The sequence below is a fragment of the Camponotus vicinus genome, unplaced genomic scaffold (assembly GCF_025532165.1).
Source record: "Camponotus vicinus isolate PSW18456_S1 unplaced genomic scaffold, iyCamVici1.0 SCAF_2, whole genome shotgun sequence".
Lineage (NCBI taxonomy): Eukaryota > Metazoa > Arthropoda > Insecta > Hymenoptera > Formicidae > Camponotus > Camponotus vicinus.
In genome coordinates, this window is record NW_028141956.1 from 9,874,900 (window position 1) to 9,892,256 (window position 17,357).

At 36.1% G+C, this 17,357-nt stretch overlaps 1 protein-coding gene and 2 long non-coding RNA genes across 8 annotated transcripts in view; 1 reads left to right on the forward strand and 2 right to left on the reverse strand.

Annotated features, from left to right (window-relative positions):
* LOC145965985 (uncharacterized) overlaps window positions 1–17,357 on the reverse strand; it is a 232,990-nt gene that overhangs the window by 206,576 nt on the left and 9,057 nt on the right. The window lies entirely within an intron of this gene.
* Window positions 1–17,357, forward strand: part of Pxb (putative Hedgehog signaling attenuator pxb) — a 377,459-nt gene that overhangs the window by 21,936 nt on the left and 338,166 nt on the right. The gene's annotated exons all lie outside the window — the stretch shown is intronic.
* LOC145967104 (uncharacterized) lies at window positions 7,738–9,627 on the reverse strand. The gene is made up of 3 exons (XR_014437302.1): window positions 9,047–9,627; window positions 8,813–8,926; window positions 7,738–8,739 (listed from the first exon to the last, which is right to left on the reverse strand). It is a non-coding gene; the product is annotated as an uncharacterized LOC145967104 (long non-coding RNA).

Genomic DNA, 17,357 nt, shown 5'->3' on the forward strand with positions numbered 1-17,357 from the left:
CGTATGTAACTAAAGTTGGCCACACATCTGCCGACGCTATTTTACAAATATTTATACCCACGAAGCCTGATATATTTAGTCGTCGACGTAGCCGGTGCCGCGGAATCGCGGAATGACGGTGGACAATAATTTTCCCGCGGCGCGATATTTTTAGAGCGAGCTTTCGATTCTTTTTTTTCCCCTTACGGTACCTTCGTCTCTTGTCCGTCGTCGGCACTTATCCGACTCCTCGTTTTTCGCCACTCGGTATACACTCTCGAGTGTTTGCTTGACATCGCGCGGCGGCTAAATAATTATGATAATTATACCGCATGCCGCGTCGCCGAAGGAAATCTTACCGAGACGTCTGATTCCGCGCGTTATTTACATAATTACACGGGAGCGAGAGAATCGCGGATTATCGTCTCGCTAATTGAACGCCACCGAGACGATGCAGCCGATAAATGTCAATCAAGTGCGCCTATGGCGATGAAATATGTCGTCATTTGGTGGTAGGAACGAGAAGCGAGCATAATCGCGGGCATAATTGGATGATTTTTACGCGAAGAAAACCGAGTGTCTCCGTGGTAAGAGTGAGAAATAGGACTCTGAAGATTTCCCTCGGGAAAGGAATGCGATGAGGATGTGTTTGTGTCATGAGAATCATTTGTAAAACAGATTTTAACAAGATTTTATGTTAATATATTATAGCAAAAAAATTATATATTTTTTTGAAATCCGAGAATATTACTTTTAGTAAATTAAATTTAATATTTTCTTATATTCGAATAAAATGCCAATAATTTTAACAGTAGTTTTAACAGTAATTTTAAGGAAACTGGGGATATAGAAAAAAAAAGAGTGGATCCGAGAAAAATTGCGTTTAAGTGAAAGTAGAAAATACAATAAAATAACGAAATATTTATGATGCTGCAGTAAACACAATATCGACACCTGTATTAATGAAAGTATATATTTGAATTGTTTACGACTTGGGAAAACGTGTGCTTTTGAATGCTTAATTATAAATCAGATTTATTCATCAGATTTACATGAAAGTAGTTCCCTATAATTCTCTCTTGATTTTTAAAATGTTGCACGTCATGTTAATTGAAATACTCTCCCGAAGAGAACTTGCGGCCTAAATTATTTTGCATACGAGTGTCTCGCGAAGAACGGCGTCACGCTACGTGTATATAAGAGTCGCAACTAGATGCAGCCGCTGCCTGTAGCCGTAGCTTTTATCGTATAGGCGTGTGTACTCATTAATAATTTATGTGCCAGTAACCATTACGTATACCGGATATACGTGCCGTGTCCAGTCTTACTCTACGCAAACGCTACGACGCTATTCGATGTACACGAATTTCAGATGAGCATTTAAGTCGAACGCTCATAATTCCTTTTTTCTAACCGGACAACGCGGACCACATTTGATCTAGCATTTTTTTTCGAAGGATAACGCGGGGACGACGATATCCACAATGGAAATTTGCATGTCGCTCATAAACCACAGTCGTCATTTGTCGAATTAAAATGAGATGTCCTGAATCTAAATTGAAATTTATTTAATCCTAGATCGCTTAGATTTAAACATTTATATGTATGTTGTCCTATATAATTCAAGATTTTAATTTTAATAACAAATACTTCCCGGTTGATTTAAAAAATAGTCTTTCCTTTTTCATTAAAATACACAAAATAAAAGAATTTAAAAATTATCATATTTTACAAGAAATTTCAACATTTTTAAATTTTAAAATGCTAAATATAAATCGCATGAAAAATTGAATAAATTAAAATTGAATAATTACAATTTTAATTAATGAAACAAAATTGAAAAATAATACATTTTTATTAAGTCTTTATTTTTAAATATATTTTTAGATATATTCTTTTTTGTGTTGACACCGAGAGCGAATTTAAAGGGTTTCTTCGCGTTCGTATGCATAGTTTCGCACCCTTTACGGGTCTACTTTAACCCCTGAAGCTCACGCACAAGCAGCTCTTCGCACCTACCCTTTCGAGATTGTTCGAGATCCTCTTAGCTCTCGAATAACGATCGCATGTGAGTGGAAGCCATGCGTCTGCTTGATGGTCGTAGCGAGCTTCGTGGAGTCTCAAGAATCACTTGTGCCGCTTAAATTCTTTTACCGTTATCTCTTGTGTTCTCTCTGCTTTCCTTTTTTTTCGTTCAAATTTATATATCTACACTATTGTTGCTTAATAGTATAATCTACAATAATTTAGATTTCTTTAGATGTTTTTGAAAAATATTTTCGAAAAAATATTAATTTAAGAAATTTAAAAGTGTATTTTTTTTTATTTTTTGCAGTTTCAAGTAAGTATAATAAAATATAAAAAATATAAATTTAATATTAATATAAACATAATAATATTAATATAATAATTTAATATTAAATAAATAATAATTAAATATAAATTTTGCGACATATAAGAGAATGACTATTTTCTAATATTATGTATAAATATTTTTCCATATTTGTCAAAGAATGACGCGATAAAAACAAACCCGATGTGGACGTTCCTAGTATATTGAAGCCATGAATCGATATCGTTTTTCGATCACGCGAACATTCCTCTAACGGAAACCAGAATATCACCTGCAACTGACATCTTCGTTGCTCCGCAAAAGTTCACTGCATAAGAACCCATGGATAGGGATGGGAGACTTTTCTTTGCAGAAAAAGACTCTTGCCGCGCCGAGTTCTACCTTAGGAAAAACGCGGAAAACTCATTGGAAGCCTGAAATTTTAATACCTCTTGAAAATTTTCTGACTTTCTAAGATAGACTTTTCCAATCCGGCGAGTGTCAAATCAAAACTTACGTTTATCTTTTCCTATATCCTTCAAGTACATTAATCTTTGACATTAAATAAGTATAACGCACATTCCAGATGATTTATTTTTTTATTTATCAATATGTACGGAGATTTTAATGCTAATTTATAAAAATTGTAATTCATACTGAATAGATTATTGACTTCTAAATAAGACAAAATGCATAAATTTAGCAAAATAATTTTAAAAAAAATGAAAAAGTAAATAGAAATTCCGCACAAGAGTTAAAAGAAGCTACTACCAAGCATTAATTAATGGAATATGTAATTTAATTAAAATTTGTTATATATGTTCCATATTTTTGACATACATCAAGTATGCCTAAGATTATAATAAAAAAAATATAAAATATTTTTTAAATTTAAAAATACTTCGTATTCTTATCTCCTTTGTGTGTCTTTTAAAATCATATCATTATAGCAATGATTTTTATGTGATTCGCGCTACACGAAAATTATGTTTTTCTAACGGCTTGATTGATCGGAAAAAAGAGACGCCCATCGGATCATTTTTCGCAAAGTTTTTCGCACAGTCGAGTAAAGTTGGCACGGAAGGTAAAGCCGGCGGGAAATCCTCTTTGTTCGAATTTAATCCCAGCTTTGCAGCATCGGGGGAAAAAGAACGAGGAGAGGGAAACCTTCGGAGACTTTAAATTTCGACTTTGCCGGAGCGCGATGGGCCGAGTCGAGAGCTTGAACTTTCCGCCATCGTATCTTTCGTACATTTTAATCTCGAAACTCGTGAAGAATAATTATAGCAAACGTTATAATCGTATCTCATGTCAAATCCACTATTTTATATACATATATTTTATCAATTTTAAATAAAATTCTCATACTTTCTTTACAAAAAAGGTTGATTACAAATTCGTCAAAGAACTAGGTATTTTATATTTTATTATATTAATATCTGTATATATTTCTTATATATTTTAATTATTTTGATATCTAAAGTTTATCATTTCGAAAGATAAATTAATATGTTTATATCAAAATATCATATTGTTTCGTTTATAAAATTTATGTTTAGAATTATTTATATTAACTAAATGATGAAATAAAATGAAGAAAAAAGATAAGATTATCTTTATATCTCTTAAAAATTTATTTGTTTCAAAATTATTAACTCTTAAAGATTATATGTGCTTTTATCTAAAAAGGTAAAGATAAGTACAATTTAATAGAATATAAAGTAAAAAAATATATAAATATTTCGATTTTGATAAATATATAAACATCATTATTTGGGAAAAGCGCGGAAAATTCATTGGAAGTCAGAAATTTTAATACCTCTTGACCTATTGGTTAACGAGCAAAAATAGAAATTAAATAAATTGCGAATCCCGTTCCAAGTTAATTCAGATCAATCGTATTGATTTAAGCTGCGTTCCGATATAAACTGCCAGGACAATGAAAATCTATGTGTGACGTGAACTATAGATTTTCAGTATTGGCAGAATATCGGAACACAGCCTTAATATGACGCGAATAATTTCGTACGCGCACAAATACATATAAGCGCAGAAATGCAAGGTCGCGAGGCGAAGCGAAAAATCCTGTATTTCGCGAAAGCCAAATTTATCCGTTTGAACGTCGCCGCGCATGAACGGTTTCAGGCAAACGTTTCTGAACGAAAACTCGCGAAACGAGAGAATGAACCGACGAGGCATAAAAATGTCCATTCGGACTATTCCGTTTCCGTTGCGCGAACGCGCTTCCGGGCGAGAACGGTTTTCCGAGCCGTCCACATCGAAGTCGCCCACCTCCCTCCCCCCCGTCTCCGCGGAATCGAATGGCGAAGTAATTAATATAAAAACGCGGCTGATGGAAAACCGTTGGTCGGGCCGTTAACGCGAGCGCAGCTGCGTCGCGTTTCTCCGCTGCAAGAACTGATTTACAGAGTCGCGCGCATCTGCGGACACGCTCTTCCATTTGTTTTACCGGTTTCCGTCCCCTTCCCCTCGCGCTTGCCCCCAGCTCCGATAAATATGATATCATCCGAGTCTCAATCAGCATAATACGTATCGAGCAGCAACGACGCGATCTGCCTATTTTCATATCGATGCGAAGCACAATCGATTGTTCCAGTTCGGAGCGATTTTCTTAACAGAAGGAATTATAGAATTCACCTGCAAATTTCGTGAAATTTCCCTTCGAGGGTTTTCATCAATCGATCGCGCGTCGATTCAATTTGGTGGTGGAGTTTCACGTTGAACAGGGGACAGCCGGTAGAATCACGGGCGCAAATTATACGCAAAGGTGGCGGGAATTGATATGACGGTGCATCCCATCATCGACGCGTAATCAATCTAATGCATGAACGCGAATATCGTCATCGTTATGCCGATGACAATGAGCCGCGAGCTCGTCGTACGTGTCGCGTTTGTATTGTACCGCACACCGCATCGGGATCCACTTTATGAAAGCAATTCCGCGCGCATACCTGTCCAATCAAGATATCAACGGGGGAAGCGGGGGAGGGAGGTCGATTTCGCTCGATGATTACAGCGTCTACCATATTTTGTTTCGCGTGCAATGTAATTGATTATCGTCCGACCGAAAATGCGCCGCGTTTTAATTGTCTCGATTGCCGCGGGAAACGATTTTCATCATTCATATCGCATTGCGGGCGAAAAACGCAATCAGATATAACGTTTCGAATTCATTATCGTTCCAACGTGAAAAACAATCGTTTACAAATTTAATGACGCTATAAATTTTCGATACAGATATTTCATTAGTAATTATATTGTAAAATTTCTTGTAATTGAACAAACAAAAATTCACCATGTTCTTTTTTTTTTTCATTCGCGAGAAACGCCAACATTATTTTTGCCGCGATATGTCATAGATGCTCCGTGTTTTCGACCAAAGCTTGTCGATTAGAATTTAAAATCTAAAAACTCTATTTGCCAAAAACTTATACGTATTTAAACCTTTCTATCGGGAACAATTTTCTTCATTTTTTAAAAATCTTTTAGCGCGCTGCATTGGAATTAGTCTCGATATTTTTTTTTCTTGCACGAAAACGAAGATGCGGAAAATCGACCGAGTTTCGAGCTCGAGTTCGCCTCGGGCGGAGTTCGAACATCAAGTCGCGGCGAGCTCGATTTTTGTCAAATGCAACGACTGCGAACGGGAAAACCCTCGGGACATTGAATTCTGCCGCGATAGAGGGAGGCGGGGAGGCAACCATCGATGTCCTTCCGGCTCTATTAATAGTGATTTTATTGCAGTGGAAAAATTTAGCAAACTGATATATTTTCACGTGTTGGTTATATCTATCCAAAAAAAATCTCTCTTTCTCTCGAAGTGAATAAAAAGCCCTCTCACAGTAAAAAGCACGATCAATGTAATGTGTCAAGTGAAATAATTGAAAGCTTTTGAATGGATGGAACAGCATGAGTTCACAATGAAAAAGTTAATAGCTAGTCTTTTTTTTATGATTTAACGATGATTATTAAACGAACGTATATTTCTCACGTATTTGAAAAATTTCAATTATTAGTTCTTTCTATTATTGAAAAATTATTACATTATTGCAGTTGGTCTAAGAGAAAAACTGAATTCATAATTTATATATCATAATCGTATTAAATCAGTCAAGAGAATTTCAGACATATTATGAAGTATTTTTAAATGCTTAATTAGAGAAACTATAACAAGATGTAGCAATCAAACGCGAAAGAGAGAATACGCAAAATAACTCGGGCTAAAAATACCATTCGATGCAATTACACGAAAATTGTTCAAAATCGTTGATTTGAAAACAATTCTTTATTCGATAAGAGAAACGAGAGGAAGAGGAGGTGCATCAATACTCTGTCACTATTACACGCGAAAGTCTGCCAACGATCCGCAACTGTACGGATCATCGAAACGGCAAGATGAGAAACGAGACGGAAATTCGATTGAAGCCTCTCTCGAATCGTCGCACGTTGTGAGATGTGAGATGCACCCAGCTGCAGTCGCATGTGAAAACCGTGTTGGCGTTCGGCAATGCACGTCGATTAGCCCGCCAGCGTTGCAGTTTCGCTATAGAGAGAGATTCAACGGGAAATATGCTCGTACACACATAGACGGGCGCGTACAGTATACACGTAGACCGTGCTTATGCACTTAAGCCGATGAAACGAAAATGCCGGATGGATGTACTTTTGCTCAAAGATAATTTATGCTTAAATCTCTATCACGCAAAAAACGTATGCAAAAAAGAAACGCGCCCTGTAAAACGCATTTGTGTTCCTCGAAAATATTTTGCGATATCTCCTTCCTTAAAAACGTATTGAAATTCTTCAGATTTATTCAAGATATATTTCTCTTTACTCGGTACCTCTCCTTCCCACTCTCCTCTTCACGGTTACGTTTTATTTTATTCTACAAACATCTCGCAGCATCGCGCAGGAAAATACGAATGGAAGGAAAGAAGCTTTCGCGATTTTTGAAATTTAATTCAGCGGGACTACAACTCCGTCGATATTTAATGTCAAAAGTTTATATTTAAAACAAGCTTACTACTAAGCTTTATATCAAGTATCCGCTGACGGAAATCGATTTGAAATTTGTCAAAGATACCGCGATTGAGAGGACGCGCTTGATTTGAAAGGATGCAGACGGGATATCCTGGTGTATGCACACGCGAGTTTGTCCACCGGCGAACACCGCGCACATCGTGCGTATGCACGAACGTGCATTGTTACGCACACGATCACGCGAGGAAACTGCATCGAGCGATTCCGCCTGCAAATAAACGCGCAAACGCCGCCCGCACGTCAACGCGCGGATTTCGTAGACAAAGAGAAGCGTGTCGTTATCTATATATATATATACAAACAGAGGGTGCGTTCACACAATATCCGAACGCGTCGGAGGATGCTCTTTCGCTCTTTTTTTTTATTTATTTTTTTTATTTCCTTGTCATTCGGCAAATTTAACGCGGACGGGATTACGAGATTCGAGCGTTTCGCGATCGCGCGAAACAAATGGCGAGGGACACGACTGTTTGTTTACGATAAACAGAAATATCGCCCCGAGTACGGGTCGGATGTAACGCGATATCGTATATACGCGCGCGTGGCTTAAACTGTTTGTAATTGGTGTGACGAGTGTCGAAATTCCAACCCCGAGAATTTCCGGCCTCGCATGTCGCATAACGCGCGCGGGAGATTTATCCGCGCGACCGCGTTTGACGTTTTTTCAGCTAGGATTTTGCGAGACGGGTTTTAAAGCGATTCCTATTTCTTTCGATGTACAACGAGTAGATTAAGCTCTTCCTCTTTAAAAGAAAAAAAAAGCGAAAATTTATAGACAAGCGCGTGTAATTGTTTTGATTTTATACTTTATTATTATCAGATATGTAACCGGAAATTAAAAAGCATCTGGCAAGATTAAAGAAACCAATCGGCATTTGAATCGATAAAAAGATCGCAATTTCTGAACTCGCGGGTGTCGTGGCGAAATAACTAGATTAAATTCATTAATTCGTCCAGCGCGGAAGAGTCGGCCGATCCGCGATTTCGATTCGAGCGAAACATCAATTCCGCGGACGGAACCAGACCGCCGTTCGCTCTGATGAATGCGCGCGCGCGCGTGCGACGCGATGCGGTTAATTCGTTGGAAAAACTAATTACGAGACGGGGTGCACATCCGCGCGTCGTTTATTGCTTCCTATCGTGCTCGATGATGCGCGCGTGCAACTCGGCGCGAATTGTCGTCGTCGCGCGATTTATCGCGCGCGGTTTGGCGCGTAATCCCCTCCCCCTCATCACCATTCCGGCTATTCGTTATTATTTTCCCTCGTCGATAGTTTTCCGACATCGAGTGATACTTTACGAATCCGCTCCGATCAACCGCACACGCGGCTAAATGCCTCGCCCTCTATTTGTTTACCTCGGACGATCTGCAAATGACGGAGATTAATTTGATCTTTTTCGAATATCGCGAAAATTCGATTTATTCGTTTGACAGATTACATTTCTTTTAATTTTATCGTTTAGATAAGGAAACATTACGTAGGAGTAAATATTAAAAGAATCATATTTTCTTGAAAATTGTATGTTCTTGAAATATATGAATATACAATAACTCTGAAAGGACAATAATTTTTATTAATTAATTGTAATGTGCTACTATTGATGTTACTGTCTAAAAAGTTTCGCCACTGTTAAGCCAACGATATATCGCATCCATATCCTCGAAATCAGTACCTTGCAGTATTTTTCTCCGAGAAAATGTCGCTATTGCGTGCAATGAAGTGCGACGGAAAATCGTATCGCCTAATTTGTCTTTACGAGTTGAAGGAATCCCTGTAAAATCCTTCGCGACGTAAAACCTTCGTCGTAGAAATTCCTGCACGCTCGATACACTCGCGTTTTACCATCGAAATTACGTAGAGATAATTTTGTGAAAATCAAGAGATTAACTCGTCCAATTGTGCCATCGTCTTTACACATCTTATCGATTTTTGCAATCATGTGAATACCGAAATTTTTGTAGACACTCACTCTTTCCATTTTTGACATTCTTATTTTTTTGTTAGTTATTTACATCGTTTTTTATAGTTCTATAAATGTATTTCACAAACTTGTAACGTAAACTCCTTTTACCACATCTTTCAAACAATCTTTTTTCTACTGCCTTTACAAGCCTGCACGTATATTTTTACAGTGTCCAGCTGTGCGTATAAGATGGAGAGAATAAATCCCATACGGAACGTGAAGTGCGCATAAATCCACGGTTTTAGAACAAAGAGTCTTGCAAGCTCTGTTTGTGCATGGAGTCCGTTTAGGAAAACTTGACGCTTGAATGCAAATGACGGGCGGTCGCGTTCTTTTTTTATTTTTTCGCTCGTACTTCATCCATGTTCATGTCTTCATCCACTTTCTTTACAAAGTTTTACAAGAAAAATATACAGCTTTGTTAAATTAAATTAAATTTAAAATTGATCACAGCATAAGATTTTATCAACTATTTTCTGTTATGAATTTTTATTCACGAAAAATTGACAAATTAAATATTTTTATAATTTTCTATAAAAGTTTGTGAAGCGAGAGAGAGAGAGAGAGAGAGAGAGAGATTTCTATTTCTATTATTAAAACAAAGCGGGAAAATGAAAAGGATAAATTATATATTAAGCAAACATTAATAAAACAAAATTTTGGCAAAATTTTTTATGGTTTCATTCAAAAAATTCATCTCGCTGAATAATTTTTAGACACCCTTTACAAATTCTAGAGAACATTCTTCGTGGCCGCTTCTTCTTCCACCCTCGCGCGCTTAACGGCGCGAGACGACGATTCCACAGTAAAGCTCTTTTCCGTGCGAAGGTACAAGAGGAGCTTTCTGGTCTTCTCATTCCCCGTTTTTTCATTCCTTTCTCTTGGTTTGTTTCCCGTAGCGCACAGATAAATACACGCACGTTGAGGTAGCGACGCGAATAGTTTGAAGAGGGATGATGAGGGAAAAAAAGGTAGGGAGTGACGGTTGGCGGGTTTAAGTACCACCCAGTCGCTTCCCCGACAATGGGGTGTTTAGTGTCCCCTGACGAGATTCGTCTCCTATCCGAGCTTCCAAATTGGATTCCCATTTCTTCAAATCGAGGAGAGAGCTCTCCGAATCGAAAGATACAGAGTGCCTCCACCAACACTCGCGCGTTCTTTTTTTCTCCCCTTTATACTTTCCCTTCGACATCGTTCCATTTTGATTCCCGATACAACCCCCATTCATCCTGATACGTTATTAAGCATTACGGCTACTTCTTACGATTCAATCAATCCCGCGTTCTTTGTACTTCATCCGATCTATTATTCCTTACCTAAAGTTGCGCTGAATGTTACGACGAGAATGACAAAGTCGAGAGCTCTATTATAGCTAATGCATGTACGTCGTTCTAGCCTTTGTTGGCTCTGTTTTATATAATGGTATTAATTTATTTATTAAAGAAAAACTAAACTAATTGAAAAAAATTTTTAAAAACATTAAAACATATGTAACATATAATATAAATATTATATTATATAAATATAATATAAATATTATATTATATAAATATAATATAAATATAAATATATACACTCAGAAGAAAAAAGTTGTTAACTTGGCTAAACCATTATTTTAGGTTCAACTAAATCATTATTTTTTTAATTGAAATATTTAAATACTTAAATAATAAATATTAAATGTAACATCCTATCTATTTAACTTATTCAATTAAAATTTGCATATTTCAATTAGAAAAATAATAATTTAATTGAACGGTTTAGTCAGGTTAACAACTCTTTTTCTCAGTGTATATTTAATTTTAATATAAAAATATATACTTAATTTAAAAAGATTTTTAAAACTTAACATTTACAAATAAATTTTTAATTTGTAAATAAATAAATGTTTTAAATATGATTGAAATGATATATAAAAGTATCTGTTAAAATGACAAATTGAATTATGAATATCTTTAGAGAAAACTATGAAAAATTTATAATTTATTCTTTACTTTCAAAACAATCATACGATATGCAGTGCATAAAGTGCAATAGATTGTTGTTTTTCATCAAACAATTACAAGACATCGAAATTGCAAACAATGTAATTTACATTTCAGCCAACTAGCAAGGCCAGAGCGCGGAGAACAGTGTACATCATCAGACATTAATTGTCCTTGTTTGTGTACTGTCCACTAGATGGTCTCGTCGAGCCGGTCTCCCGTGGCGTAAACGCGTCAAGCTTCCTCCTACTCGCGGAAATTTCACCTACTCTCCTCTCCCCCATCCCTTCTGACATTCAGGAAGACGCGAGAGAGTCGGACTAGAAGAGTTCTGATTCCCCAATTTGCGAGAGAGTTGGGGAACATACATACTAGCTCCAGGCGTCACACCGCAAGTTGCCGCCGCAGCACATCCCGGGATTCCACGGTTAATTTAGGTGTTGGTGCTCCCTGAAGGAGTCGTCGACTATCGCGCCTCGCGGTCTTTCTACCCTCGGGCAATCCGCCCCAATACGAGAGAAAAGGGAAAAAGGGATGATTTTATCGCTGGAAATGCGACAACAGGTTCTTAAGGATTCTTCCCGAGGCTTCTGTCAGGCTTGAGTCAATTTATCGTCATATTATTTGATTCATATATGCATATGTGATTTCACCGTCGCACAAAATCGAGAATATAAAGAATATGCAGATACAATATCAAGAAAAGTAATTGGAATAAAACTTATTGTTAGTTACGCTCTTTTTTTGCTTGAAAAGAAAAGTTACAAAACTCTATATTCGTACAACTCTTATTTTTATCCCTTTTTCAATTTCACTTATACCGATATAAAATAAATTTACTAATCAACCAACATATATATCTTAAATCTCGTGAGGAAAAGTTAATTCAATATAGGTCAAAATATATCAGCTAAAAATTTTTTTTAATTTTTTAGTAATACTTTTTTCCGCTTTCTCAAATTATACGGTATTTCTAGTTGGATGTAAAATCGCATATATATTGATATATATTTTATAATTAGATTAAAAAAGAGCATTTAAAATAATTACATTTTAAACAGACATTTTTAATAATCCATTTCAAGGTATAATATAAAATTTCAAACATAATGATATAAATACAAGTTTATTAATTGTTTTTCCTTTATGAAATATTGACAGTTTAGAGAAAAGCTTTTTATCATCTCGGCATTCAGACATCTCTAACGGTGTATCATTTTGATTATACTTGGAAATATTATCCTTTTGCTTCGTGCATTATCTCGAATGACACAAATGAGATGTATAGAGCATTATTTGCGTGAGGCGCGCTGTACTCAACAAGCGCAGCCAAAACATACTATTATTCGAACACAAATTTGCCGATAGGGTATCCGACACTCGCGTGATCGAACATATAATAACGCAGGATAATGTAATTAGAGTAATGAAGCTCTTGATTTCCAGGTCAACATAAATATAGACATGGATTTCAAGATACACACGTTGAAACTCTCGAAATCAATAAAATACAATTAGCATCTGAATTATTTTTAAAACTCTAATTATTCAAATAAATATTCGCTAAATTTTTTAGAGAATAATAAAGGTTCGATTAACAATTTTATCTTTATACAAGTGCAGCATTATATTTGCACGACTTGATTACATATTTTTTTCCAATCAATTATGCAGTTTATACATTGATTAATTCTCCTCATTATTCTCTATACGCTAATTAACATAAGTTATTGAAAAGTGAATATTTTATGAGATATTTCATATTTTATGTTAAAATAAATTATGAAATTAGCTCATTAATTGTTTTTCAAATTATAATTATTTTTATATACAGAAGGACTATAACCAATTTATATAAAAAAATTATATAGTTTTATGTAAGAAAAGTAATACCAATATCATCTCCTAATTTTCATTAAAAAAATTATTTTGATTAATCGTTTCTCTCTTGAAATGATTGTATTGATTATACTTGAATATCTTTCTTTTGTATGTGACTCATAAATTTTTAATTGTAAGTATAAAAAGATGGAGCAACTTCAATCTTATTTCTCTGTTAAGAAATATTTAAAATTATAATATTTCTTTCGCAAGTCATATTCCTTAATAAAAGATTTCCAGCTCAATAAAACGCGCGCATATCCTTCCTCAACATTTTTTTCGCGATCTATTTGCTCCGACACAGTGAATCACGATTTTCAGGAGAGCGGACGGGTAATGGGGCGAAGGTTCTACGATGTGTTCGCGTAATGACGGTGATCGATCCTGTTCGGGACCGGGGGGGCTCCTTGTTGATTCCTTAGAAGTCTATAAATACCGAGTCGAGTATCTTAAATGCAATCTTCGCTCTCCGCGGAGCTTTTGCGTAGCTTTCAGGACTCGGCGTACCCCCTGCAAATCCCGGCCGTGTTCGACCCTTAAGTGGCACGAGAAACCCGCTCCTGTCGGGGGTTCACCCCGGAGATCCTTATGAACGATTCGTGTCGTTGAAATGGGACTGCCATTCTTGGGCGATCTTCCCGCCACGCCGATGACGTTACTTCGCTCTCATTCGATCAGCCAGAAGATGCTCGACAATAACGAGGATCCCTTTACGGCGTTCCCGTCGAATTACGATCAAGTTTCTTGCTTTCAAAGCAGGAGCTGCGTCCTCTCCCTTCGTCGCTAACGCGATGAGATGAATAAAGTGCTGCGTCGCGAACGTGGTATCGCGCCTCGATTATCGCCGACGTATCGTATTAAATGTTAATTGATAGTTCGACGTGTCGATAACAAATCTTATCCGACAGCTATGCAATAAATCACGCGGTGTAGACAGAAAAAAATTGATCCTCTCATTTTCATAATCATGTTTTTCTCTAGTCATATAGATGTTTAGACTTTTAAATTATTTAGTACAAGCGTATATAATTTTAAAATGATTTAATAAAAGGTATTATGTAATAATTTTTATTCCCACAAGACGAGAATGAAAATTACGCCGAAATAAAGCGGAATTTTATCTTATCTGAACCACAGATATCGCAGAAATCAAACAATTTACCAATAATGTGTTTTGTGTCAAATAATTGTTTATACAATATGATAAATATCTCAAAATTTTCTTCCTTGAATTTTAATTGAATTTTTTACCGCGAGATTTTTAATTATCGTGATGTTTAAATACGGAAAAATTAAACAACATATGTGGTTCAAATTATGGACAAGAAAAAATTCAAAAAGTCGCATTATCGAGGGACAGGATTTGTGAAGCTCCCTATATCTTATTGTGCAGTCGCATTGTGCGCGCCTTGCTGCGAGGTTTCCTAATGACTCGAAACTGTCACGGCATAAACGACAACGACTTCGCATTCGCCGACTGTACAACCGCCATGCCAGCCAGTCTTGTCTCCGTTGAAGCGTCTCGAGACTTAACGCGGTCGCATAATTGCGTACTCGTGTTTTCGGCGGCCACACACGCGGATGCTACGCGTATGCTTCTCGTCTTGAATGTTGCCACCATCGACGTGAACCGCGGAATTTCCCCCCATTGTTGTCTTGAAATTATTTTCCCGGAATCGTTTGCGTTACAACCGCTGTCCATATAAATCACGCGTCATCAAAGAATTCAGCAGGCGGTTTATTTATGTGTATGCCAGTTATAAATAAATTAAAATTGTCGGAGAAGTCATGTTTTACTTTTTAATCGCAAGTTATAAAAATGATAATAACAGTACGTAACATAGTAATAAAATTGAAATATAAATAAATTCATAAAATAAAACTTCTTTTCATTAAAATGCAAGCTGGTGAATCTTTAGAAGATATCGCTTAATTAAATATAATTACATTTGTCACAATTTAATAAAATTCATTATGTACTTTTCATTATGTACTTCATGAAATATGCTATGGATCAAGTCAAAAATAATGAGAAATAAATGTCATGATAAATGAGAGATAAGATGTCATTTCTTGTAATTTATTTTGCATCTTTCTCGTTGTCTGCCATACACATGACAGGCGGAATTTCCTTTGCTCGATATGATCGAAATTATACTCTCACCTCGTCGTGGAATAACGTTCGCATTTTGTGCACTGCGTGAATTAAAACTGTAACTTTTCATTTAGATATTAACAGACCAAAAAAATCTAAATCCGAACATTCATATCGTTTTGCATCGGATTATCGGGATTTGCAGAATTCTAATCAACTTTGGAACCGAGACTGCTATATTCTACCAGATAAAAATACAGGAATATTCTCTTATTTTTAATCCAAGATATTCTTCGTTTGAGAGAGTGACATTTTTCTTTTATTAACACTCGCATACTTGAAACTTCATGTATTCTTATTTGAGATTATGCTGCAATTTACATAAATTTATTTTTCCCATGTCATCATACACACATGTATGTTTATAAATTAATTATTAATAATTCCATGACTATATTGAATAAATAAATAAATTACTAATAATGTTATTTTTACTTTTAATAATGTTATTTTATTTACTTTGTTTGATTGTCAAAGAAGGATTCATTCAGTACGAAAGGATCGCGGGAAAAATTAATTTAATTATTTTCTCTGCTTTAGTTGAATGTCAATTTTTTTCTAATTAATAATGTAATTACTTCATAAGTATTAAATCAATATTGAGGAATTTCACATTCCTGTAATTTTGTACTATCGTATTTCAACTAATGTATATTCAACTACTACTTAAATTAACGATGCAACTCACGTGTCGTCGTGCTCATAGCGATAGGTCATTGCAATGAACTCCGTCACATAAATGCGGCACATTTGCATTGATCTAGCGTATGGGGGATAAACACGTCGTCCGGAATCGGCTTCACTCGTTCTTCGCTTGACTCGCCCACGATCGCCGACGATGGGAACCGGGACCCTCGTGCCGCGCAAATCTTCCATTTCCGGCTCAAAACGACACTCGCAAGCAGTTAAGCGATACTGTGAAGATGCGCATGACCCTAACTCGAGAATCGGCGAGATTACGCTGTGATTTCTGCAACACTGTTAGATACCTTAACCGTTTCCGAGCGTTTTGTGTCCGGATAAAAACACACTTCGCAGATGTGCGGATATCTCGACGAAGAATATTGAACCCATTTTATAATAAAAAAACGTATTTTGAAATTCCTCAGAAATGCAACTAACAATAAGTTATATTTTCACTAATATAATATAATATAATATCAGATTTTTAATAATTACAATTATATGCAATTTTATAGATATAACAAAGTATTGTTTATTATATTGCATTTTATATATATTATATTATAATTGAGGAAAGAGAGTATTATTTTTATATGGATAGTGTATAGCATAGCAACATGTAGCCTTCCTTTCTACTCGAAAAGTTAAGAGGTAGTAATTACTTTCGCTCTCTATTTCCCACACTTATTATTATCGTTGGCACATGTCCGAGTTTTATCTTCAATCCCGGTCATTTCGTAATCTTCAATTACCCTTCAAGAGGAGATAATCTCAAGATAGTCCGGGAACTCTCGAGGTAAATGGAATCACGAGGTAAAGATAACGAGGACATGAAAATGATTAGAATTTTAATAATTACGAATTCCATTCGGGTAATGTTCTCGCTTGTCTTCCTGCGCTTTTTAGACCTTCTTTGGAGATTCGCCGGAACTAGATAATTCATACGGGATTACATTTCGCGCTCGCGAAACATCGGGTATAATGCCGCGCTTCGTATAAAATACGATGGGGGAGGCGGGAATGGTCGGATGCACCGGAAGCTATGCTGTAACGATACTTTACGTCACTGTGAAGCGACTTGCCCCCACGCCCCATCCTTCCGTAAGAGACTTTAATATCCTGTCCTTTGATACTCTTAAAACTTGCAGCGTTGAAATTCGAGATACATATCTGAGCCAATTTCGCGAGCGGCTCAAACACACATAGGAGATTTACTATATAAAACTAACATGAGCGAAGATACTTATCACACAGCCTCCCTATGGTTCCTTGTAGAGAATATTTCATAATTATCATACTTTGATGTCAAATAGTT